Raw genomic sequence first — 26,365 nt, forward strand, 5'->3', positions numbered from 1 at the left:
AAGAAAACCAACACTACAAGAACTACTAAGGAAAAGTACAAGAAAGTAAAGAAATTGACAGACAGTAGTTCGGAAGATCAGGAGAGTGATAAGGACTCCGGGAGCAGGAGACTAAGTTGTCTAAAGTTACACAACGTGATCACAAAGGAGGATCACCGAACCATTTGGGTCACCCTCATGATAGCAGGGTCCCCAGTAAAGATGGAATTGGACACAGGATCAGCCCTAACTGTCATGAATCGACGAGACTATGAGCGGCTATTCTCACACATACCCTTGAAGGACACGTCCATTGTATTGAAGACATACACGGGGCAAAAAGTCTACCCCAGAGGAAAAATAAGGGTGCCAGTTGAATACAACGGCAAGGAAACACAGAAACTGTATCTATATATACTACAAGATGGAGGACTACCATTATTGGGAGGTGAATGGATCCGAAAAATACAATTGGATTGGCATTCCATTCAGGCGCTAACTGTGACTGACAAAAAGGATGACGACGTCACACCTGGACGACTGTCAAAAATTCTAACTGACGCGAAAGAGGTGTTCCAACAAGGACTTGGGACTCTAAAAGGAGTAACGGCAACGATAAAAATTGAAGATAACGCAAACCCAAAATTTTTTAAGGCCAGACCGTTACCTTACGCGATCCGCCCAGCCGTTGAAGCAGAGCTGGAGAGTCTGGAGCATTCGGGTGTGCTGCCCAAGGTGGACTGGAGCGAGTGGGCCACACCCATCGTTCCTGTAATGAAGAAATCATTGAGCAGCACGCCTGGGGAGCCGAAGAAGGTTCGCATCTGTGGGGACTTCAAGGTAACTGTGAACCCAGTCCTGCACACAGTACAATATCCACTTCCACGGATAGAAGATATTTTCGCCTCACTATCTGGAGGGAAACGCTTTACAAAGATTGATCTGGCCCAAGCGTATCTACAAATGGAGGTGGAAGAAGCATCTAGGAAATACCTCACGATAAACACTCACAAAGGCCTTTACCAGTACAATCGACTGGTATTCGGGGTAGCATCAGCCCCGGCTATTTGGCAGCGGGCGATGGAACAAGTCCTGCAAGGGATCCCGGGGACCCAGTGTTATTTGGACGACATCCTGGTTACGGGCGAAAATGACAGTGAACACCTTGCCAACCTGGAGCAGGTGCTCACTAGATTACAGGAATATGGGCTACGAGCCAACCGCCCCAAATGCGAGTTCTTCAGGAGACAAATCTCGTATTGTGGCCACATGATTGATGAGGAAGGGTTGCATAAGTCGCCGGACAAGATTGAGGCTGTAGTCAAGGCTCCAGCACCGGAAAATGTGTCGCAACTGAGGTCGTTCCTCGGGTTGGTGAACTACTACCATAAGTTCTTGCCGAATTTATCTACAATTCTGCACCCACTGAACGCCCTGCTGCAAACTGCAGTAACATGGAAATGGAGTGATGAGTGTAAGCGTGCCTTTCAGAAATTTAAATGCCTAATCACTTCAAAAGAAGCATTGGCCCACTACAATCCAACACTACCGATTCGGTTAGCATGTGATGCATCTCCCTACGGCATCGGAGCGGTGCTGTCACACAAATTCCTTGACGGTTCAGAGAGGCCAATAGCCTTTGCATCGCGCTCGTTAACCTCAGCCGAGCGTAACTACGCCCAGATTGACAGGGAGGCCCTCAGCCTGGTGCGGGGGGTGAAGAAGTTCAATCACTATCTGCACGGGCAGAAATTCACCCTACTGACTGATCATCAGCCCTGGTCTCCATTTTTAACCCAAAGAAGGGCGTTCCGGTGATGACGACGCAACGGCTGCAAAGATGGTCACTTTTTCTAGGGGCACATCAGTACGACATAGAGTACAAGGGTACGAAACAGCATGGAAACACTGATGGGCTGTCGCGCCTACTGTTGCCTACGGTAGAGGAAGAACCTGCAGTGGACCCTGTTGAGATATTCTATACGACCATAGTCGAATGTCTACCTGTTACAAACTCAAGTATAGAGATGGAAACCCGAAATGACCCGACACTCTCTCGGGTCTATGATTTGACGGTGAAGGGATGGCCAGCACATGGCGACTCACTGTTGCCAGCATTCTCGCCAAGGAGAGAACAGCTGTCAGTGTGCCGGGGGACCTTGATGTGTGGATCATAAGAACATAAGAACATAAGAAATAGGAGCAGGAGTAGGCCAATCGGCCCCTCGAGCCTGCTCCGCCATTCAATAAGATCATGGCTGATCTGATCCTAACCGCCAATCTACTATCACTGAACCATCTCCTGAATCTAACAGAATTAGACACACGAAATAGGAGCAGGATCAGGCTACACGGCCCCTGGGCCCGCTCCGCTACCCACAGGGCCATGACCGATCCGAACCTAGTCTCATGTCCAAATTCCTGCCCGCTCCCCGTAACCCTTAATTCCCTTTACCTCTAGGAAACTGTCTATTTCTGTTTTAAATTTATGTAATGATGTAGTTTCTACAGCTTTTTGGGGCAGCATATTCCATGGACCTACCACCCTCTGAGTGAAGTAGTTCCTCCTCATCTCAGTTTTGAAAGAGCAGCCCCTTATTCTAAGACTATGCCCCCCAGTTCTAGTTTAACCCATCATCGGGAACATCTTCCCCGCATCCACCCGATCCAACCCTAGAAGGCAAACGGTATGCTGGCCTTCATAGCAAAAGGGTTAGAATACAGGAACAGGGATACCTTGCTGCAGCTGTACAGGGCACTGGTGAGACCACACCTCGAGTACTGTGTACAGTTTTGGTCGCCTCATCTGAGGAAGGATGTTCTTGCCATGGAGGGGGTGCAGCGGCGATTCACCAGGCTGATACCAGGAATGGCGGGAATGACCTATGAGGAGAGACTATGTAGTTTAGGGATGTACACACTGGAGTTTAGAAGATTGAGAGGGGACCTCATAGAAGTGTATAAAATTCTGACAGGTCTAGACAGACTGGATGCAGAAGGAATGTTTCCCTTGGCGGGTGAGAACAGAACTAGAGGACATAATTTAAGGATAAGGGCTAAACCATTTAGGACAGAGATGAGGGGGAATTTCTTCACTCAGAGAGTGGTGAACCTGTGGAACTCATTGCCACAGAGGGCAGTGTACGCCAGCTCATTAAATATATTTAAGAGGGAATTAGATATATTTCTACGGGCAAAAGGGGTTAAGGGTTACGGAGAGAAGGCGGGGACGGGATACTGAATTAAAGGATCAGCCATGATCTCATCGAATGGCGGAGCAGGCACGAAGGGCCGAATGGCCTACTCCTGCTCCTATCTTCTATGTATCTATGTATCTATGTATATCATCCAGCCACAAATGGATTGGCTGAGAGTTTTGTTCAGACCTTTAAAAAGGCAATAAAGGCAATGTATAACGACGACATACCACTACAACACAAGGTGGATAATTTCTTGTTTGCTTACCGGAATGCGACACATGCAGTCACCAACCAAGCTCCAGCCATAATGTTCTTCAACCGAAGGCTAAGATGTCGCCTGGATTTGCTCAAACCAAACACAAGATGAGATGTTGAGGATAAGCAATTCCAGCACATAAATGAGAAGCCAACCAGGAGCTTCAAGATAGGGCAACCAGTCTTGGCCCACGACTACCGAACAGAAAAATGGCAGCCAGGAACGATATGCACACAGCAGGGACCACTAATGTACACAGTGGACGTTGGAGAGAGCATCGTGAGACGCCATGCTGACCAGATTCTAGAGTCACAGGAACAAGCCAAACCCATACCACGAGCAGGTGCACCTGGTAATCAACCCGAAGTACAGATTGCGTCTACCTCAGAAGCAGTGGTATTGGAAGCTGACGAACCAACCAATGACAATGAGCCAGAATCAACTCCGCCGCAAGAACAGGATACTCGAGAAAGGCGCTATCCAGTCAGGATCAGGAAGCCTCCTCAAAGACTGAACTTATAAATGATTATTTCAGTTGATGTATATAGTACAGAGAAAATTGTAATTGTAATTAGTTATTATTTAGTTGTTAAATGAATGTTATATACTGTTTATCTAAAAGGGGAGGAATTGTTGTGTATGTACCTTTAAGAGAAGAACTGATTCTATACTGCAGTACCGGCAGTGACCACCCCTGTATATAAAGCCATAGCAGGCTTCTGTACTTCAGTCTTAAGTTACCCTCTGTTCAGTAAATACCTGTTTTACTGTTCTCCTGCAGTCCGTGTATTATTAAGGCGCGGACACTACAATCTCATTGAATGGCGGAGCAGGCTCGAGGGGCCGAATGGCCTACTCCTGCGCCTATCTTCTATGTTTCTATGTTTCTATGTTTCCTGCTCACAGATAGTGGATAGCCAGCCAAGTCCACACCAGTCAGTTCTAAGAGTGGCTCTCGGGCAGAGGGGTGAATAACTTCTGTTAAGGCCGCAAGATGTATGACAGTTCCACCCTCATACAGGAAAGGACCATAGAGGAAGAGAATAGGTACTGAGAATTTTCCTTGAGATGCACTGTTGCTAATCCCAAGTAGTTGTCATTAGGTTGAGATCCTAAAGGAAGACCAAGAGGGAAGTCAGCTCCCAACAAGAAGAAGAAGAGCTTGCCTTTAACAAAAATTGACACCGAGCCAAAGAAGGAGATGTTAGAAGGGGTGACTAAAATCTTTGTTAAAGAGGTAGGTTTTAAGGAGTGTCTCAAAGGTAGAAAGAGAGGTGGACAGGCGGAGAGGTTTAGGGAGAGAAGTCCAGAGCTTAGATCTTAGATGGGTGAAAACACGCATGGAGATGGTTTGGCAAAGGGAGTGGAAGAGGTGTAAAAGGCTGGAGTTCAAGGAACGCAGCGCTCTTGGAGAGGTGTGAGGAAGTTACAGAGATATGGTGGGGCAAGGCCATGAAGAGATTTGAACACGAGGATGAGAATTTTAAATTGGAGGCATTTAGACCTTGAGCAAATGTAAGTTAGCAGGTACAGAGTGATGGGTGAACAGTGCAGGTTAGGATACAAACAGCAGAGTTTTGGATGAGCTGAAGTTTATGGAAGGTAGAGGATGGGAAGTCGGCTAGCAGAACATTGCAATAGTCAAATCTGGAGGTGACAAAAGAATGTAGGAGGGTTTCGGCAGCAGATGGCTGAGGCAGGGGCGGAGATGGGCAATGTTACCAAGGTGGAAGTCAGTGGTCTTTGTGATAGAGCGTATAAGGAGTAGGCCTTTGTGTCCAACACTGCCTTCAGTGTGCCAGTGCAGCCTTCGGTCACCTGAGGAAGAGAGTGTTTGAAGACCAGGACCTCAATCCCAGCACTAAGCTCATGGTCTACAGAGCAGTAGTAATATCCGCCCTCCTGTATGCCTCAGAGACATGGACCATGTACAGCAGGCACCTCAAAGCACTTGAGAGGTACCACCAACGCTGCCTCCGCAAGATCCTGCAAATCCATTGGCAGGATTGGCGCACCAACGTCGGTGTTCTTGCTCAGGCCAACATCCCCAGCATTGAAGCTTTGACCATGCTCGATCAGCTCCGATGGGCAGGTCACATTGTCCGCATGCCCGATACGAGACTCCCAAAACAAGCGCTCTACTCAGAGCTCCGGCACGGCAAGAGAGCCCCAAGTGGGCAGAGGAAACGCTTCAAGGACACCCTCAAAGCATCCTTGAAAAAGTGTAACATCCCCACCGACACCTGGGAATCCCTGGCCCAAGACCGCACAAAGTGGAGGAGAAGCATTCGGGAAGGTGCCGAACACCTTGAGTCTCTTCACCGGGAGCAAGCGGAAGCCAAGTGCAGGCAGCGCAAAGAGCGCACACCACCCGCCCCTTCAACCACCGTCTGCCCCACCTGTGACAGAGACTGTAGGTCCCGCATTGGACTCATCAGTCACCTGAGAACTCATTTTTAATGTGGAAGCAAGTCATCCTCGGTTCCGAGGGACTGCCTAAGAAGAAGAAGAGTAAGGAGTAGGAAGAGTGTAGTCATGATCCTCCAGCCATCATGAGGATGGGGCAGGGCTGATGGACCAGCTGGTCTTTACCTGCCTGTCATTTTCGTATGTTCTTATGAATTAATGCCATTTAATATTTCCCTGCTGTATTTGTTCGGGGAGTGGAAGGACAGAACAGGATTGGAAATTAATTCAGGAACAATCAGAATATTCCAGTACATGCTCAAGCACACCAAAATATGGGCCTAGAAATCGGTTTGCCCCCAAAAATGGTCGCGGGGATCGCGATACGCGATCAACCCGTGCCTGTTCGGAGGATTGCAGGTAGCAAGTGAACTTTGTGCAGCCTGCTCATTCCCATGATTGTGGCGTTCAGCCCAGCGCTGAATGCACTGCTGAGTGGATGAAAGCTCAGCAGGGGGTCCAAGTTCGTACGAGGCTAGCACCCCTTAAAGCTAGCCTGCACTACTTAAAGGCAGTCTACACCTTTTAAAATGAAGGCACCTTCTGCCTGCAGCAGATCATTGAACTGGCTGGAGAAGACAGTGGAAAAGAACAATTAATGATGGCACAACAGGGGAGAGAGCATGCAACAATGTTCTCTGATGCAGCACTGGAGGCCTTGGTGCAGGAGGTCAATAGGAGGAGAAAGGTCCTCTTTCCACAGGGGCCCAGAAGGCCCTCCAGGCAACAGTGCAAAGTGCAGTGGGAGCAGATAGCCACTGTGGTGAATGCCAGCAGTGTAGCCCTGAGGACGTGGACGCAGTGCAGGAAGAAGTTTAATAACCTCACACAAGTGGTCAAAGTCAGTGAATACATCTTCAAATGCCATATCCCACCATCTGCACCACTAGCCTCACATGCTGCTCAATGCACCACACCCCATCACTCACCTACCAACAATCTCTACTAAACACGACTCATACCTCACATTCATAGCTTCACCTCACCCTCACACACTTACCACTGCTGCAAGCCTCACTGCCACATCTCTAGCTTGTGCACACTGTCAGCTATTCAACCATGACAGGCACATCACCCAAACACATTACGCCACACTCACTGACACACTTCCCTTTCTCTTGCAGGAAAAGGTGGCACATAACCAACGCTACCGGAACCTAGCCAGTGGGGCACAGGCTTGTCTGCATCACCACACCCCCATGGAGGAGATGGGGCTGGCCATTCTTGGGAGGGTCATAGATGAGCCCTTGGCTAGTGGTGGGGCTGAAGGATTACAAGATGCCAGTATCCTCATACGTTATCCTCCTTCTCACATCCCACTTCCCCCTCATTCCTCAATCTCTTCTGATTTACAAGCTGCACATGGTGTAAGTATATACCACTTGCTTTTTCCCCCTCCCCTCACCACAATTCTACACTTGTGCCTTTCTCATTTTGGCGACCCAAGAAATCCAACCTGTCCAACCAGTGGTTCAAGAAAGAGAGGGAGAGGAGAGGAAACACCGTCACTCAATGTGATACTCGCAGCCACCAGCTCAGATACCGGCACTGTGTGGAGCTTAGAGGGTAGCTTAGAGGTGGGATCTGTACGTGGTGAATCACCGGGCACGAGTGGGCTGCAGCCGGACCGGGGGAAAGGATAGCGCTGGTGTCAGCTCCCTGGAGGGCGAGGTCGCACACGGGTTCTGCTGCTGAGGACTCAGATGAGGAATTTGATTTGGGGCGACCTACAGAAGAACGCTGATTGGTATGCACAACAAAATGCTTGATGCATTGTCAGGCCTGCCAGAAAGCCTAAGTGCAATGCCAAGAAGCATGGAGGGGTCTGGCACCAACTTTGCACAGGGCTTTGCGCAGAGCTTGGAGCCCATCCTTTCCAGTGCACTTGTGGACCCAACTATGATGCAGCCTCTGATAGCTGATGTCTTGGCTTCCATTGGAGCACAAGCAGAAGCCACCCAACGTCTAGGTGCTGCAGTGGAAGCTCAGACTGAAGTCATGCAAACTCAGACTGCAATCATGCAGGCTCAGCTTGCTGCCACACAAGCTCAGACTGCTGCCATCGTAGTTTTGTTTACCAGTGTGGCAAGGGGCTGGCAGGGTGTCACAGCAGTCCAGCAATCTGTCCTCCAACAGATGGCTAGGAATGCTGAGGCGCCACCCCGGGGAAGTGGCAGTGGCTCCGTGGAGCACGAACCTGCTGTCCTCTCTCAGGATGACCGCATTCGACCTCCCACCACTGCCATGCCGCCAGTGCCCTTGCTGTTGCCTGTCAGCCAGCCAGCCTAGACTGCTGCCTCCCATGCTGAGGTGGTGCAGTCCGTGGCTGGGCCTTCTGGGCCCAGAGGTGCTCAAGGTCATCCTGCAAGGACATCTGCAGTCTCCCCACTGAAAATCAACAGCCTTCCACTAGCCATGCTGCAGCCACTGGGGGAGCACTAGGACAGGCAAAGGCACACGCAAGACAGGCACTAAGGAAATGCACAAGGGTGATTAGTTGACTTTGTTATGTAATATTGGATGGATTGATGGATAAAGTTGGATCAGAATGTTTCTTTTGTGGTGGCTTTTATTGTAGCATAGTGGCCAAGAGGATGCTGTGATGGTCAGTAACAGAGGGAAGGTAAGGTGTGGGACTATTGTTGATTGGGGAATTGGGCTTGCGTTGACTTATACTGCAGTCGAATGAATCGATCACCAACAGCCTGGTCAGAAAGGGGCTGTCTGTTTGCCTCCTATTCCACTTCCTCCTCCTCCTCTTCCTCCACCTCCTATTCCACTTCCTCCTCCTCCTCTTCCTCCACCTCCTCTTCCTCTTCCTCCTCCTCCTCTTCCTCTGCCTCCTCTTCCACTTCCTCCTCCTCCTCTTCCACTTCCTCCTCCTCCTCTTCCTCTGCCTCCTCTTCCACTTCCTCCTCCTCCTCTTCCTCCTCCTCTGCTTTCTCTTCCACTTCCTCCTCCTCCTCTTCCTCCACCTCCTCTTCCACTTCCTCCTCCTCCTCTTCCTCTGCCTTCTCTTCCACTTCCTCCTCCTCCTCTTTCTCCTCCTCAGCTGGTCGGTGGCAAGGGCTGTGCCCTCATAATGGCGAGGTTGTGGAGCATGCAGCAGACCACAATAAATCTTGAGACGCATTCTGGTGAGTATTGCAGGGCTCCTCCAGAGCGGTCCAGGCAATGGAGGCGTTGTTTAAGGATGCCAATGGTCTGCTCTATGATGTTTCATGTGGAGGCATGGCTCTCATTGTACTCATACTGCCCACGTGTGGTTGGGTTACGGAGTGGAGTCATGAGCCAGGTGGTCAGTGGATAGCCTTTGTCGCCCAGTAGCCACCCTCTGATTTGTCTTGGTGGCTCAAAGACTGCGGAAACAGTGGACTGGCACAGAATAAAAGCATCATGAATGCTGCCAGCATATCGGGCATTCACCATCATGATGTGCTGAGCATGGTCGCATATCAACTGTACATTCAATGAGTGGTAATCTTTGTGGTTGCGGTACATCTCAGCATTTAGATGTAACGCCCGCAAAACCACGTGCATGCAGTTGATGGCACCCTGCACCATGGGGAAGCCCACTATCCTGGCAAAGTCATGTGCACACTCCGCCTGCTTCTCTCTGGTCAGAGAGAAGGCAATGAAGTCCCCTTCCTGGCATAAAGAGCTTCCGTCACCTCTCTTATGCAGCAGTGGATGACAAACTGGGAGATATTATAGATGTCGTCTGCTCCAGCCTGGAGGAATCCCAATGCAAAGAAATTCAGGGCCACGGTCACCTTCACAGCCACTGGCAGTGTTGTCCTTGCCCTGGAGTGAGGCTGCAGGCCTGGCTGCAAGAGATGGCAGAGTTCTGTGAGCACCTCCTTCATAAATCACAGACACCTCAGACTCTGCTCCTGGCTCAGGCTGAGGTAAGAGAATTGCTCTCGGAAGACCCTAGGTGGGTAAGGCCTTCTGCTGAGAGCCCTCCTCCCCACCTTCCTCCCTCTGCGAGCAGCTTGTCCTCTTCTTTGCTGCCTCTGCTCCATCTCCCTGTCATGCTGAAGGCCAAGGTGAATGACAACTAGAGCACCCATGACGGGGAGCAGGTGGTCTGACCAGAACCCTTGAAAGCCTTCTCCACTTGTAGCACCACTCCCTGTCACCTCACCAACTTTAAACAACTCTGGAAAGCACCAAACACTTCCACAAACTTACACAGAGTCAGTAGAAATTAATCAACAAATGACCTGTGAGTGGTTGATGATCCCTTTAAATATTGCTGGTGGGGGGGGGTCTTTGCAGCTGCTGAATGCATGTTTAGCTGTGCAAGGTTAACACAGGGCGTTACTTCCAGCGTTGAGGACGAAAATGGCAGTGCTGGCGTCAAATCAGCTTTGCACGCTGACTGACGTCACGATCTGCCTACTCTACATACATATACGTCTAAACACTGCCCACTATGCAATCGAATTTTTAGCCCATGGGAAAAAAACATGCTGGAATAATAGTTATAGGCCATAATAAGGGCTTGTACAGCTTGTAAGCTGTGGGAAGTGATAAAGCTGGCAAGCTGCGTTCAATGTTTGGCAGTACAGTCTACATGCTTAAGCTCTGCCCACAACTTGGCAGTTAATGTGTATTGGTAGCCAACCTTGTTTTTCTCTTTTTTGTAAATGACCCTCCCTATTCAATACAGGAGGGCTGCAAAATTCAAGCTTTTAGCGCCGGCCGTTAAGGCCGGTTTGTAAGAAAAATGTTGGTCGCCCGCTTCCGGCAGGTCCTGCGGCGGCCGCCATTTTGGGCAGGTCGGCAGCACTGCCGTTGCCTGCGCTCGCTGCAGAAAAGGAAATTAGGCAGATCGTGACGTCAGTAAGCGTGCCACGCTGATTTGACGCACAATCTGCCATTTTGGACGTCGCTGCTCCATTTAACTCCCTCTCCTAATCACAACCAGCTGACCAAGCGTTCAGCGGCAGGAAGGACCCCCCAGCAGCGCTATTTAAAGGGAGCATCAACAACTTGCAGCTGACTTGCTTTTTCATTTCTACTGACTCTGCGTAAGCTTGTGCAACTGTTTGGAGCTTTCTAAAGTTGTTTAAAGTTGCTGAGGTGACAGGGAGTGTTGCTGCAAGTGGAGAGTGCCTTGCTTCTCACTTAAAGGCTTCTGCTCACACCACTCGTGTGAGGCCATTAAACTTTTTGCGGCACTGGATCCAGGTCCTGGAGACAGCACTCGTTGCAGTGATGGCTTGAGCGATCTCCCCCCACAGCCGTCAGGTGTTCAGCCTTGAAGGCCTCCTGCCTCACTGCAGGTAGGGGACCTGACAGCGTCTTTGGACCCCCAGGACCAAGGCCTCCAGTGCCGCACCTAAAAATCTCCTCGCCCTTTCCCTTGGCTGATGGGCCATGGCTCTGTCCACAATGACAATGAGGTGCTTCTGCGACAGAGCACCTCCCCTTAAAGTAGTGCAGAGAACCTAGGACAAACTTTGTTGGCCAGTAGACTACACCTGATATTGGCCCCCTTGTTGAGCGCTAAGCCAAACAGCAGCTCATTTAGCACTGAAATCAGCGCTGCTATCATTATAATGACATTTGCATGCTGCCTGCACCACTTTGAACAGGCAAAGGCACATAGCGCTGTGTGGTGCCCACGCCTGTTTTCAGGCCTTATCCAGTTTCTAGCCCGTGATCTGGTTAGCCGGTTACTAGTCTAACCACTGAATTGTATCAAACTAGGTGATATTATCTATCTCAATCATAAACTCAGACATACATACACATGCATGAGCTTGCAGATGAACATAAATATGCAACCGTTTACATGAGCAGACAAATGCACAAACATACATGTACCAACATGCAAACATCTGCAGAAGTATCACAGACGCACCATCATGCTAATACAGAAACATGTAAATGCATGAGCAAGCATGCATATATACAGAGAGCGCAGAAACATACAAATACAAGCACGAATATGCACATATATAATTACGGACACAAGCAGAAACACACACACACAAATGTGTAAGTATAATTGTTTCAGGACTTACTCAGCCGCATTGGAGAAGGCAGGGTCTATTTTTTGATCTGTTTAATGTATTTTTATATAAGTAGATGTGAATGCTTACATATGATTCTCATTTTTCCTTCAAGGCACTCAAGGTGGTGCCCACCTCACATGCAACTTGAAACTGTATTTTGCTTTCTTTAATTATAACTTACTGTTCTGCTTAAGTGCAATGAAAAAGTGGCCCTTTATGAAACTGGATTCGAAGACTGCATTTTGGGAATGATCCTCTGGGTTATTCCCCCTGTATCCAATAATTGGAAAAACGGTGTCATTTTCCCAGATTTGAGGCAACTCCCAACATAATGAGATCTAAATGCCACTTAATTACTTTTCAAATAAAACACATATTATGTTGGCCTTTTCTTCCTTGCCACCTACGTGGTCTGGCTATTTTTACAGTAATAATGCTAGTGTTTACACTAATAAGATCTATTCAACCCAGCACAATTAACTTCTATCACAAAAACAGGCTTCACATAGGAAGAAACCTGTGAATTCTATATTATTAATGTAAGATAAAAATAATCATATCAAATAACTACTTTTTTTCTTTTGAACATGTGCAACCAAAATTTAAAAAATGTAATATTAATATTTGCAATACTAACATGAAATCTTAACATGTTTGTATGACATTCCTCTATCCACTATTTTAATGGAGACATTCATCTGTTATTTTAGCTGGGTCAAAACTTCTGCTAAAATGTCAGACAGAAGAACGTTATATGAATACATCTTGCGTTTCTACACTAAGGTTGCAAACAGCAAGTTCTAGAGTGTATGCTGGCCTCATTTTCCACATCTCATCATTGGCTTATAAGAACAAAAGAACATAAGAATTAGGAGCAGGAGTAGGCCATACGGCCCCTTCGAGCCTGCTCCGCCATTCAATGAGATCATGGCTGATCTTCAACCTCAACTTCTGTTGGCATTTTGGGTAAAATACATTTCTACGCAATTGCGATGGTGTGTGTGTGTGTGAGTGGCTGCCATTTGCATTGGTGCCAAAGGAGCAAAGTCTAGATATTCTTAAATTAAAGCACTTTTGTACACTTATGGATTGAAATTCCTCTCTGCTCTATTTTTATGTTAAAATAAATAGGTAGTTAAAATAGTGCACTCAGGAATTTGATGTGAACACGTCAACTAAAGTGTTAAAAATAGTGTACAATGGAATTTCAATCCCCTAGGGATGCAGTGAAGGTTGGAGGCTGTGTATGTGGTCTACACCTGATTGGAGGCAGGTGCCGGCCATGACTCAGTGGTTGCACTCTTGCTTCTGAGTTCAGGAGGTTGTGGGTTCAAGTCCCACGCCAGAGACTTGAACACAAGATCTAGGCTGACAGTGCAGCACTCCCTCGGTACTGCACAGTCAGAGGTGCCATCTTTCGGATGAGACGTTCAGCTGAGGCCCTGTTTGCCCTCTCAGGTGGACGTAAAAGATACCATGGCACGATTTTGAAGAAGAGCAGGGGAGTTCTCCCCGGTGTCCTGGAAAAGATTTAGCCCTCAATCCACATCACTAAAACAGATTATCTGGCCAGTTATTTCATTGCTGTTTGTGGGATCTTGCTGTGCGCAAATTGGCTGCCGCGTTTCTTACATGATGTCAGTGACTACACTTCAAAAGTACTTCATCGGCTGTAAAGCACTTTGGGACGTCCTGAGGTTGTGAAAGACGCTATATAAATGAAAGTCTTTCTTTTCTTTCTCAGTGTACTTGGCCAAAGTCCAATTCCTGCCGATTTCAAGTGATCTGTATTCAGTCTCTTGGTTCTTTAATTTCTCACTTTTTTGGACTTGTGTTGAGTACCCTCAGATCAGGAATATCAGATCCGAGTTGTGACAATAAGTTAATGCCAAATTAGGGTCATTTTTTGCGGCGCTGTACCCCTTAAAAACTGAGTTGTGAGCACCCACATTTATTCTGCTTAAACCTCCCGTGCTGCTGAGTCCAAGGGAATGCCATCCATAGAAAGCAGCCAGCTAAGTTGAAAAATGAAGATGTGGAGGAAGGATAAGTGTGCTAATGCTTCACTTCACCACCTTTGTGGGCAGGGAGAAGTTTTGCAGAAATTTGGGGGTAATTTTAACCCAACCCGGCAGGAGAATGAGAGGATCGGACGCTGGTTTTACACTCCGCCTGGTTTCATGTTGGTAGTTTCCCATGGGTTAGGTTAGAAGTCCCACCTTTATCTCAGCAGATTGGATAGAATCGTACAGCACAGAAGGAGGCCATTCGGCCCATCGAGTCTGCGCTGGCTCTTTCGAAGAGCAATCCAGTTAGTCCCACTCCACCGCTCTTTCCCTATATCCCTGCAATTTTTTCTCCTTCAAATATTTATCCAATTCCCTTTTAAAGGTTACTATTGAATCTGCATCCACCGCCCTATCAGGCAGTGCATTCCAAATCTTAACCACTCGTTGCATAAAAAAGTTTTCCCTCGTGTCGCCTCTGGTTCTTTTGCTAATCACATTGAATAAGTGGAGTAGACTTCATTGGACATGGTTTGTGGAATGAGCTGGCTTGCTTGGTTGAATAGTCTGTTCTCACTCCATGCATTTTCTGCCCTGATGTCCTAATAGCTCTTGGTGGGAGACTTCCATACCATCATCATGAGCTGGATTCAATCCCAGACTACAGAAGTGAAAGGACCGTGCCCTAACCACCTGCACCTTCCAGCTTCCCTAGAATTATGTTTGATATATGTCGTATGTCTGTGGAATGTTGATTGAACTTTTGCAAAGTTTTTATATTAATTCACATTGGATTCTATTTGAAGTGGATTTGGAATCATTCCAACTGAAGTATATGCAGTGTATTTTCATCCTGCCCAGTGCCCCTTAATGTGAATCAGATCTCGAATTACATCATCAGGGTGACATATTGGAGTAGAACACTAGCCTTTCATTGTGGCCACAATTTGCTCCTAAATGAATCCTGGTGGATTTACTGCATGTTTCAGATACTTGGTTCCCCAAGTATTGGCAATAGGCAGCTGGCCATAGAGACTTGAATTTCCGGCAGTGGTTGTCGTACCGCCCCTTGCTACCAATGATGGAAAAATCATGCCGTTAGTCTGAAATGCAATGCAGACAGACAGAATGAAGGTCTTCTCTCGTTGAGGTGACTCTGCGGGTAATTTTACCCGATGGGAAAGTGATGGATCGAATCGGTTGTCAATTTTACACCATGTCTGATTCTACTTTCCAATTAGTTCAACGTGTGGCCGATCCAATCCCGTCACTTTCCTGTGGACGGATTAGGTTAAAATTACCCTTCATCTCGTAGAACTCTGCACCTTGACCTCGAAGCCCAGGGTAGAAATGGAGCACAAGCAATGAAGATGATGATGAACAGGAGGAGTGAGAAAGGGTGGTATAATACTGTCCTTATGCCTGTACTCACATAACCAGTTCAGAAAGAGATATTGTCCAGACTCTCTCAAGGTTGCTTCAGATAATAGAGTCAAGAACTCTGGGTTTCTTCACTGTAATTGTTAGCAAGCACACAACACAAAACAAATTGGCTTTTTTCCCACCAAAAAAACCAATGAAAAAAAGAACAAATAAGTGGACTAAAATTGCCCAGGGGAAACTCCAGTGACATAGAATACACTCTGTGGTTGTGTTTGCAGAGTGTCTGATTGACAAAAACATGTGCTGTGAGTCAGTTTTGTTGGGCTTCTTTGGTCAGTGCCCCTGAAGAATGCCACATCACAGCTTCAACTTATCTCGGCAGGATGCCATGTGGCAGTAATAAAAGCTGAAGATAATGAGGCACAGGTTGCAGCAAAGCATAACCAGGATTGCAACGCCGACGCCCAATCCCACACAACCTGCCATAAATGACATCAGCTGTCCACAACTTCTAAAAATACAGAAGTAAACACTTCAGTTAAAGCACCAAAGGTATTGTGACTTCATCTAGCCGGTGATCTGCTCAATCTGGTCTTACTTACTGATCAGCGGGATTGTCATTTTACAGTCCTGGACTGCTTCTCCACACTTTAGTCAAAATCCAAATGAAAACCAATCAAAATCATTTACTTTTCTGTAAGTTATTTTTCTTTTTTTCCCCCACATCCCTCCTCTGAGAGACTCTGAAGTATCATCCTTACCCAAGAACAAATCTGAAGAAAAAGTGGGATACTCATCAGCGCTTTGTCAATGCTGTTTTGTAGGCAGCCACTAGAAGGTGTAAAATCATGCTCCCTCTCTGGCCGGAATTTTCCGGGGTGGTAGCGGGCGCGATTGGCGGCGGGTCGGGTGGGAAAGTTGTTATTTTTGGCAGCAGTTCGGGAACCCGCTGTCATCTCGCTCCCACGCGCCTTTCCCCCAGGCGTGTCTGTCATCGCGGAGCCGACCCGATCGGCAGTGGCGGGCGACCCAATTGAGATCATTATCAGGTAGTTTACAGGCACTTAAGTGCCTTTTTTTCACTTACTTTTTTAACTTCCCTGCATGGCCAAGGGATTCACGTAGCTCGGGAACCACGTCTGTCAACCTGAGGCGGGAGTTTAGTGGCCATTGCTCCAGCTGATTACTTGACAGCATCAAATGTACAGTAAAAGCTCCCACCTGACAGATGATGACTTTCCTCAGGCAGAAGCTGTTGCTCAGTCCATTTCCAGCACAGATTCTGCAGGCTGCACGTGTTTCCAGCAAAGTCCCCATCCAGTGTCACCTCATTGGAAGAACTCTCTCACCATTGACAGAATGCTTCTGTCATCTGTACTTCTCTATTCCATCAACATGGGTGCCATTTATACCGTCTCACCTTGGTCCTCAGATTCAGACCACGATCAGTCCCAACACCAGCAGCACCAACAACAACAACAGCAACCTTCTCCGCAATCACCTGATGCTGCACAGGATAGAGGGCATCAGCTCCCGACCACACTGCTGCCCGAGAGGCCAGGGATTGCCTCATCATGGCCAGATTTACTTCACTTGACGCTGTACACCCTGGCTGCCACACGATGCGCCAGGTTGGCACCACCCCACACCAACACCATAAAGCATCCCTACAATGTCCAAGCCTTTCCTTTCACACTCATCACCATTGCGGGGATACCGTTATGTCTCATCCATTCACTGCAACTCACTAAGCCACTTCAAAAGGTGCACACAAATCTGTCCAAGACCGGAAAGTGTTGAAAATAAAGATTTTTATGTCTGACACCACATTAACAGAAACTTTACATAAACATTGGATAAAACACCCAAGTGGCTACCCTTGTGTGTTGTTAGTTGGTATGATTGCATTAGGATGAGGGTGCATGTGAAGGGTGGCTAGTGAGAGAATGTGATAATGTAGAAAGAGAGAGTGGGATGGGTGGAGGTGCAAGGTAAGTTGGTGTGAGTAAGGATGTGCAGGAGTATGGTAGGGAAGACAGAGTGATGGGGATGTGATGAGAGGCACAGCAGGATGCAGTTGAGTGCGGCTTTGTACTAACTTTTCCTGATATAATGAGATCATTGAAACATTTGTGGCACTGCACCCAGGTCCTCCTGACCACATCCCTGCTTGTAAGCATATGGAGGGAGTCATTGGAGAAACTGGGTGCAGTCCTCTGCCTCTGTGCAGTCATTGTCAGTGTTTGCAACACTCCAATGCTGCAGTGCACTGACAGCACTATGTTAGATTAAACTTCAAATGTAATGTGGCCATGGTCCCTTTAAAGATCTCGGCTGAAAACACATCATGAATGATGTCACCAGACCTGCTCCATCTTATTGGGCCGGGTAACGCACAGGGTGGGCTTAATAGTCCCTATTAAGGTAAGTTCATTTTCAACAGCGGGATGGAGCCAGCAGCAGGGTTGTGACATGCCATGGACACTGCCCACACCGGACCCGCCCAGGTAGGCAAAATTCCGACCTCTGTGTCTCTCTGTCGCTAACTATGGGGGAAGCACTGGACCTCCATTCTGCATCGCCACCCGCAAGGTGTGACTAAGGTTTGGAACCTATACATAGTAATTCCAGGCATGAACCCCCATTCTAAGGGGGAAAAATTCGGTATCGCCCATTTTGGGGCGCTAACATCGGTTGGCCGCAAACTTTAGCATCCGGCGCAAATTAGCACCGGCAACCGCGAAATTCATCTCCAGCACCCCGGAGGTGATTGGAGCACTAAATCAAGCACCACACACTTCTCCTAGGGCGCTAACATCGGGGAACAGGGCGCTACCTCAGAGCGCTACTCAAGCTCAGGCGCTGTCAATTACCTAGCACTCAGACAGACTGGCGCCTTCCAGTTCTTAAAGGGGAGGGTCGATCATGCTGCACAGCCTCACCCTGATCATTGCTGCTTGTGACCTGGATCTGCAAGAAGGTGGAATTCTTCAACCAGGAATCTCATGGCTGCTCAGAGGCCCAGGGAGAGAGCTCGCCGGTTCAGCGACCAGGCATTAGAGGCTCTGGCTGGTGCTGTGGAACGCCGATGGGCAGTGCTCTTCCCAGACACTGGCAGGAGGCCATTGCCCCGGGAGTTCACAAGGATGTGGAGGGAGATGGAGTACGTCTCATCCAGAAGCGTGGTCCAAAGGACTTACACCCAATGCTTCAAGGAGTTCAACGACCTCACTCGGGTGGTCAGGGTGAGTACATGCTTGAAATACCTCTACATCCCACCATCTCAACCTCACTCAATGCACAGATGGTATAAACTGCCAAATCCACAACACTTACCTACCAACTACGCCCATCTACTAAAAGTCACATCCACATCTTACACCTTGCAGACATTAATGGCTATTCAACTATGATAGGCACATCTGCCAAACACGTGGTTGCACACTCACTCACACACTGTCCTTTTTCTTGCAGGCCAAGCTTGCTTATAACAGGAGGGAGCAGCTACGCACGGGAGGAGGTCAGGCGGAGCTGCACCCCCTCACACAGCTGGAGGAGCGAGTGCACAGCATCATTGCAAGCCATGTCGTGGGCGCTGTGGCAGTTGGAGAGGTCGATCCCCTTGGGGACAGCAATGGTATGTTCATCATTTCTCTCTCCTCTCTCATACCACTTCCCCCTCACAACACAAACCCTTCCCACTTTCCATCAGACTATACTGTCTCCATTCCTTGCTCCCTTCCTGCCCCCTCCCCTCACGTTAAACCCACACTTGTACCTTCCTGTTTCCCGATAGTGAGCCACCATCTGACCAGCCTGTCCCTCAGCCTCCCAGTGGCAGCAACGCGGGAGTGAAAGAGGAACACGAAGCCCGCACCTCACCACCTGCGTCGCCCGAGGGTGAGACATTGGATACTGGGGCCACGCGATCACTGGGGGGGAGCAGAGGAATTGGCTCCGATGTGGTTGAAGCTCTGGGACCCAGCGGGCTGCAGCAATGCCATGGGGGAAGGGAAGCTCGGGGGCCATCTCCCCGGAGGGTGAGTGCGTGCGCGAGTTCTATTGCACTTGACTCAGATGAGGACCTCGAGGTGCAGGCCTTGACCACACAGGCGACGAGCATGCACGCTGAGCTCATGGGTGCAATGGCAAGGGTGCCCGAGAACACAGATGCACTGGCTTGGAGCGTGGAGGAGTCTGCCGCCAGCACAGCTGTCATCTGTGCACAAACCCTCGAGCCCATCCTTGCCACTTTGCAGAGGATGGTTGACTTGCAGGGAGACCGTGGGAACCCAGACCCCATGCCGCGTGTAATGGGTGAGGTGGCAGCATCTATTGCAGCACAGGCCGAGGCAATGCAACGGCTTAGTGCTGGAATTGAGTCATTGGTTGGTGCCATCGATTCTCAGACTGCATGAGATCAGTCAGGGATCTGACGGTGCCGCAGCAGGCCAGCAATCTGTGCTCGAGCAGATTGCTCCGGATGCTGAGGTTCTGCTCCGGGGGAGTGGCAGTGTGTCGGTCGAGCAGGAACCGACTGTCCTCTCTCAGGATGACAGCATTCCTGCTGCCACCACTGCCACTCCGCCATTGCACTTGCCGCAGCCTGTCATCCAGCCAGCCCAGACTGCTGCCGCCCATGCAGAGTTGATGCAGTCTGCAGCCGGGCCCTCCAGGCCCAGAGCTGGTCGAGGGCATCCTGCAAGGCCATCTGCAGTCTCTGGATCCGAGATTCAGCTGCCTTCCACCAGCCTTGCTGCAGCCACTGGGGCCACATTATGGAAGAGCAGTAGGGTTGGGACGGAGGAAATGCGAAGGGGAGGGAGATCATTGAGGAAGGCCCACTAACTAAAATTTTTAGACCAAATCGGGGGAGTGTTTGTACCAAAGTTGGATGTGTTTGTAAATATATTGTTCACTTTGTTAAGAATTATTTCGATGTGCTAAGAACCAGTTCTGTTGCAGGATGAATAAATTGTTAATAAAATTGTTGTGTTTGTTTGTTATTGGTTGTACTTAATAAGGCACAGTTGTTCAGAATAATAAAAATGTTTATTTCAACATTCCAAATTTCCTCATGTTTCTCATTGGAACTTTGGCGGTAATGGGGGCTGCGGGCTGGCTGTAATGATGTTGTTGTTGAGACCAAATGCCATCTGCTCTCTCATTCATCGGAAGCGCTGTGCAATGAGGCGTTCACGAACGGCCCTTGCAGAAGCAACATTGAGCGTCTCCCTCCCATGTTGGTGCTGCTCCTCCTCCTCTTCATCCTCCTCCTCCACCTCCTCCTCCTCCTCTCCCTCTTCCTCCTCCTGAGGTGGTCCACCAATCCCTGGTGGCAATTGCTGGATCCTCAGAATGGCGAGGTTGTGCAGCATGCAGCACACAACAATGAAAACCGATACTCGATCAGGGGAGTACTGCAGGGCTCCTGCAGAGTGGTCAAGACACTGGAACCGTTGTTTCAGCATGCCGATCGTCTGCTCAATCAGGTTCCTGGTAGCGCTATGGCTCTCAATATAGACGAGCTCAGCAGGAGTGTTGGGGTTACGGAGCGGTGTCATCAGCCAGGTGGAGAGTGGATAACCCTTGTCCCCGAGGAGCCAGCCTCAAGCTTGATGCGGTGGTTGGAACAGTGCTGGGACACTAGTCTGGTGCAGGATGAATGAATCGTGGCTGCTGCCAGGATAGCGGGCATTGATGGCGAGGATGCGCTGTCTGTGGTCACACACCAACTGCACATTCAGAGAGTGGTAGCCTTTGCGGTTGCAGAAAACCTCTGCATTTTGATGAGATGCCCGTAATGCCACGTGCGTGCAGTCAATGGCGCCCTGAACCATGGGGAAGCCCGCTATTCTTGTGAAGCCACATGTGTGTTGTGTATGTACCTTTAAGAGAATAACTGGTCTCAGACTGCAGTACCGGCAGTGACCACCCCTGTATAAAAGGCGCTAGAGAGCCTCTGTTGGTTAGTTTCGTTTATGCCTTTCACCATTAATGACTTGTTTGTTTCTCTCCTGCTAGTCCGTGTCTCAGTCATTCACGGACTTAACAATGTGCATTCATGCTGTTTGTCTCGGGTCATGGGGAATGAGATGTACTCCCTTCTTCTTCTTCTGTAGAGAGCATCTATGACCTTCTGGATGCAGCAATGGACAGCGAACTGTGAAATGTTTGCAATATCCCCTGTTGAAGCCTGGAAGGAGCCGCTGGCGTAGAAATTGAGAGTGACTGTGACCTTCACTGCCACCAACAGAGACGTCCTGGTCCTGAGCTGAGGCTGGAGCTCCGGCTGCAGGAGGTGGCAGAGCTCTGTGACCACCTCCTTGCTGAAGTGGTGCCTTCTAATACACTGCTCCTCTGACAGATGGATATATGAGAATTGCTCCCGGAATACCCTGGGAGGGTAAGGTCTCCTGTGGAGAGCCATGTTGGCCCTCCTCCCTCTGGCCATGTTTTCCACTCTCTCTCTCTCCGCCTCTGCTGCCTCCGACGGTGAAGCTGGAGGGCGATGCCCCGTGCCAGTATGGCCCCCATTAACTCTTGTAAATGTTGCAGTACCAAAGGTAAGAGAAATGGGAAGCTGATAAGTTTTGCTGCTGACCAAAACTCCTTCAAGTAGGAAACTGTCAAATCTCTCCAAATGCCTCTCTCCCTCTCTCAACGTGCACAGGCAGAATTGATTGCCGACAGGAAAAAACAGAAAGCGCACGCCTTTAAATAGCGCTCCCCAGCTCCCAGCTGACTGCAAACCGTCCCCCTCTACCTGTCGTTCCTAACGGCAGGCGGCAAGAAGCAACTTCCGGTCCGGGGCGCTACCAGGGCAATGCGCGCTTGGACGATGTCACGATCTCCGGGCGCAGTAGATCATGGCGGTAGTGTTTAGCGACACCGCAAGCCACCAGTTGAATTTTGCGGGCGGCGCTATAATCGCCGTGCATGGGCGGCAAGTCATTGGAGTCCTGTTAGCACCCCTGGAGGCGCTAACCATCCAAATTTATCCCCCTAACACTCCAAGATGCAACATTCTTATGTATTCCCCCCTCCACTTTGCCACATCACTGGGTGGCTGTGTCCTCAGCTGTCCAGGCCCCATGCTCCAAAATTCCCTCATTAAGCCTCCGCACCGCCCTCTCCTCCTTTACGATGCTCCTTAAAGCCCCCTCTTTGACTAAGCTTTTGGTCACCCCGCCTAATATCTCCTTCTTTGGCTCAGCATCCATTTTTGTCTGATTACCCACGTCATTTTTGTAATGTAGGTACCTTTAAGGGAGAGAACTACTTTTTACATCGCCTGTATACTGTAGTACCGGCAGTGACCACACCTGTATATAAACCCTGAGTAGTGATCTGTACAGTTAGTTCTAGAGTAACCCTCATTCAGTAAACACCTGTTGTACCGTTTCTCCTGCAGTCTGTGTCTTATTATACACAGACACAACATTGGCGACGAGCAGATTCGAACCTAACTGCAACTCTGCATCACCTCCCAGGGATTCGCTCCTGGAGAACAGTGGAAGGAGGTCGAGTCCAGAAGCACGGGCGTCGACCACGGGCAACCGCCCAGTCATCCAGCGGAGATTTGAGCATTGCAGGGGAGGCTGTCGAGAGCCATGCTTGGCTTTCCAGTCATGGTGGTCCAGCGAAACGGGCTGGCAACAGGTACTGCGCAGACCCTTCCCGGACAGCGGTGGCTAGAGCCGACCGAGTGGCACAGAAAAAGGCCGAGCAGCGTCGACGGGGGAGAGAGAGAGGGCAGAGCGCACAGGGCGCAGCCGGTGTTCAGGACCGAGCGGCGTCAACGGGGAGAGAGACGAGAGAGAGCAGAGCGCAGCCGGTGTTCAAGGGCCGAGCAGCGCCAACGGGGGAGAGAGGCGCGCAGGAAAACGCGAGGCGCCACCATTGCCACGAGGACGGCAGAGAGCGGCATTGGCAGCAGCGCAGGAGCAGTGCACGAAGCCCACAGGGCGTCGCCATTTGCCACGAGGACCGCCGAGAACGGCGTTGGCAGCAGCGCGGGAGATGCCATTTTAAGTTGCAGCGTGGAAGAAAGGAAAGCGCGGGAGATGCCATTTTAAGCCGCAGCGGGGAAGAAAGGGAAGCGCGGGAGACGCCATTTTAAGCCAGTCTAACCACACCCAAAAATGCCGAAGAGTGGCAGTATCACAGCGTTTGACAATGAAGTCGAAGATTGGACAACATATGTCGAACGCATAGAAGTATACTGCAAGGCAAATGAAGTGCCAGATGACAAGAAAGCACTGGTATTGTTGAATTCAATGGGTGCAAAAACGTATGGCTTACTACGAAACCTAGTAACCCCAGAGAAGCCAGTAGAAAAGGATTTTGAAAACATAGTGTCAATCCTACAGGACCACTTAAACCCCACACCGCTGCTGATAGCAGAAAGATTTAAGTTTCACAAAAGGAACCAGCATAAAGGTGAAAGTAATGCTGAGTATTTAACGGAACTGCGCAAGCTATCGAAACACTGCCAGTTTGGAACGGGACTAGCAGATACTTTAAGGGACAAGTTTGTGTGTGGGCTTCAAAGTGAAGGAACCCAGAAACGGCTTCTATCAGAAAAGGATCTTGCGCTGGACAAGGCTTTCAGCATTGCAGTATCACACGAAGCAGCAGCACGGGACGCTGCAGAGATACAATGGAGACCGCAAGAATATGGCACAAATGAAATGTCATACGGAACAGTGAAGTGCTATCGCTGCGGCAGAACAACACACGACCATAATGATTGCTGGTTCAAGGACAAAGTGTGCAGACAGTGTGGGAAAGTAGGACACATAGCAAGAGTCTGCAGGTCGGGAAAGAAAACCAGCAGCAAGAAATCTCCACAGGAGAAGTACAAGAAGGTACATAAGGTGACGGAGAGTGGTTCAGATGAACAGAAAAGTGATACAGACTCCGGAAGCAAGGAGCTGGGTTGTCTGAAACTACATAATGTGATCAAAATGGAGGATCACCAAACTATCTGGGTCATGCTCAAGATAGCAGGAGTCCAAGTGAAAATGGAATTGGACACAGGATCAGCCCTAACAGTCATAAACCGAAGGGACTACAAGCGGCTATTCTCACATATACCCTTGAGAGATACAGAGATTGTCTTGAAGACATACACGGGGCAAAAAGTCTACCCCAAAGGAAAAATAAGGGTGAATGTTACATATAACGGCAAGGAAACACCAAAAATGGACCTATATGTATTGCCAGATGGAGGACCACCACTACTAGGACGTGAATGGATCCGAAAGATACAGCTAGATTGGCATTCCATACAAGCACTGACTGTAGATGCCAAAAAGGATGACGACGTCACACCTGGACGGCTGTCAAAAATGCTAACTGATGCACAAGAAGTGTTCCAGCAGGGACTCGGAACACTAAAAGGCATAACAGCGACGATCAAAATAGAGGAAAATGCAAGCCCAAAGTTTTTTAAGGCCAGACCGGTACCTTATGCGATCCACCAAGCTGTCGAAGCAGAGCTGGAAGGTTTGGAATGTTCAGGAGTACTGTCCAAAGTGGACTGGAGTGAGTAGGCTACACCCATCGTTCCTGTAACGAAGAGGTCGTTGAGTAATACACCTGGGGAACCAAAGAAGGTTCGCATCTGTGGGGACTTTAAGGTGACAGTGAATCCAGTCCTTCACACTGTACAATATCCGCTTCCACGGATTGAAGATATTTTCGCCTCGCTATCTGGAGGGAAACACTTCACTAAGATTGATCTGGCCCAGGCGTACCTGCAAATGGAGGTAGAAGAAGCCTCGAAACAGTATCTCATGATCAACACTCATAAAGGTCTCTACCAATACAATCGGCTGGTGTTCGGGGTAGCATCAGCTCCGGCTATTTGGCAAAGGTCAATGGAACAAGTCCTGCAAGGGATTCCAGGGATCCAGTGTTATTTGGACGACATCCTGGTCACGGGCGAAAATGACAGTGATCACCTCGCCAACCTGGAGCAGGTGCTCACTAGATTGAAGGAATATGGGCTCCGAGCTAATCGCCACAAATGCGAGTTTTTCCAGAAGCAGATCTCGTATTGTGGCCACGTTATTGATAAAGAGGGGTTACATAAGTCCTCTGAAAAGATTGAGGCAGTAGTCAAGGCTCCAGCACCGGAAAATGTGTCACAACTGAGGTTGTTCCTTGGGCTGGTGAACTACTACCATAAGTTCTTGCCGAATTTGTCTACAGTACTACACCCACTGAACACCCTACTGCAAACGGGGGTACCATGGAAGTGGAGTGACGAATGTAAACGAGCTTTCCAGAAGAGCAAAGCATCGATCACATCAAAAGAGGTGTTGGCTCATTTCAACCCAGCACTACCAATTCGGTTGGCGTGTGATGCATCACCCTATGGCATTGGAGCGGTGCTGTCGCACAAATTCCCGGACGGCTCGGAGAGGCCAGTAGCCTTTGCGCCTCGGTCACTAACCTCAGCTGAGCGTAACTACGCCTAGATTGACAGGGAGGACCTCAGCCTCGTGTGGGGAGTGAAAAAGTTCAATCACTATCTGCGCGGGCAGACATTCACCTTGCTGACTGACCACCAACCACTTGTCTCCATCTTTAATCCAAAGAAGGGCGTTCCGGTGATGACTGCGCAACGGCTACAAAGATGGTCCCTTTTTCTAGGGGCGCACCAATATGAAATCGAGTATAAGGGCACGAAACAGCATGGAAACGCTGATGGGCTATCACGCCTGCCACTGCCTACTGCGGAGGAAGCACCAGCAGTGGATCCTGTCGAAATATTTCATTCGACTATAATTGAATGCTTGCCAGTAACTAACGCTGATATAGAGAAGGAGACCCGAAATGACCCGACACTGTCTCGGGTATATGATTTGACGGCGAAGGGATGGCCAGCACATGGCGACTCACTGTTGCCAGCATTCTCATCCAGAAGAGAACAGCTGTCAGTATGCCAGGGGACCTTGATGTGTGGATCCCGAGTGGTAATTCCACCCAAGTTAAGGGAGAGAGTGCTCAATGAGCTTCACGAAGGTCATCTGGGAGGGG

The sequence above is a fragment of the Somniosus microcephalus genome, chromosome 3 (genome assembly GCF_052327205.1).
Source record: "Somniosus microcephalus isolate GS21.2 chromosome 3, FLI_Smic_1.0, whole genome shotgun sequence".
NCBI classification, from domain to species: Eukaryota; Metazoa; Chordata; class Chondrichthyes; order Squaliformes; family Somniosidae; genus Somniosus; species Somniosus microcephalus.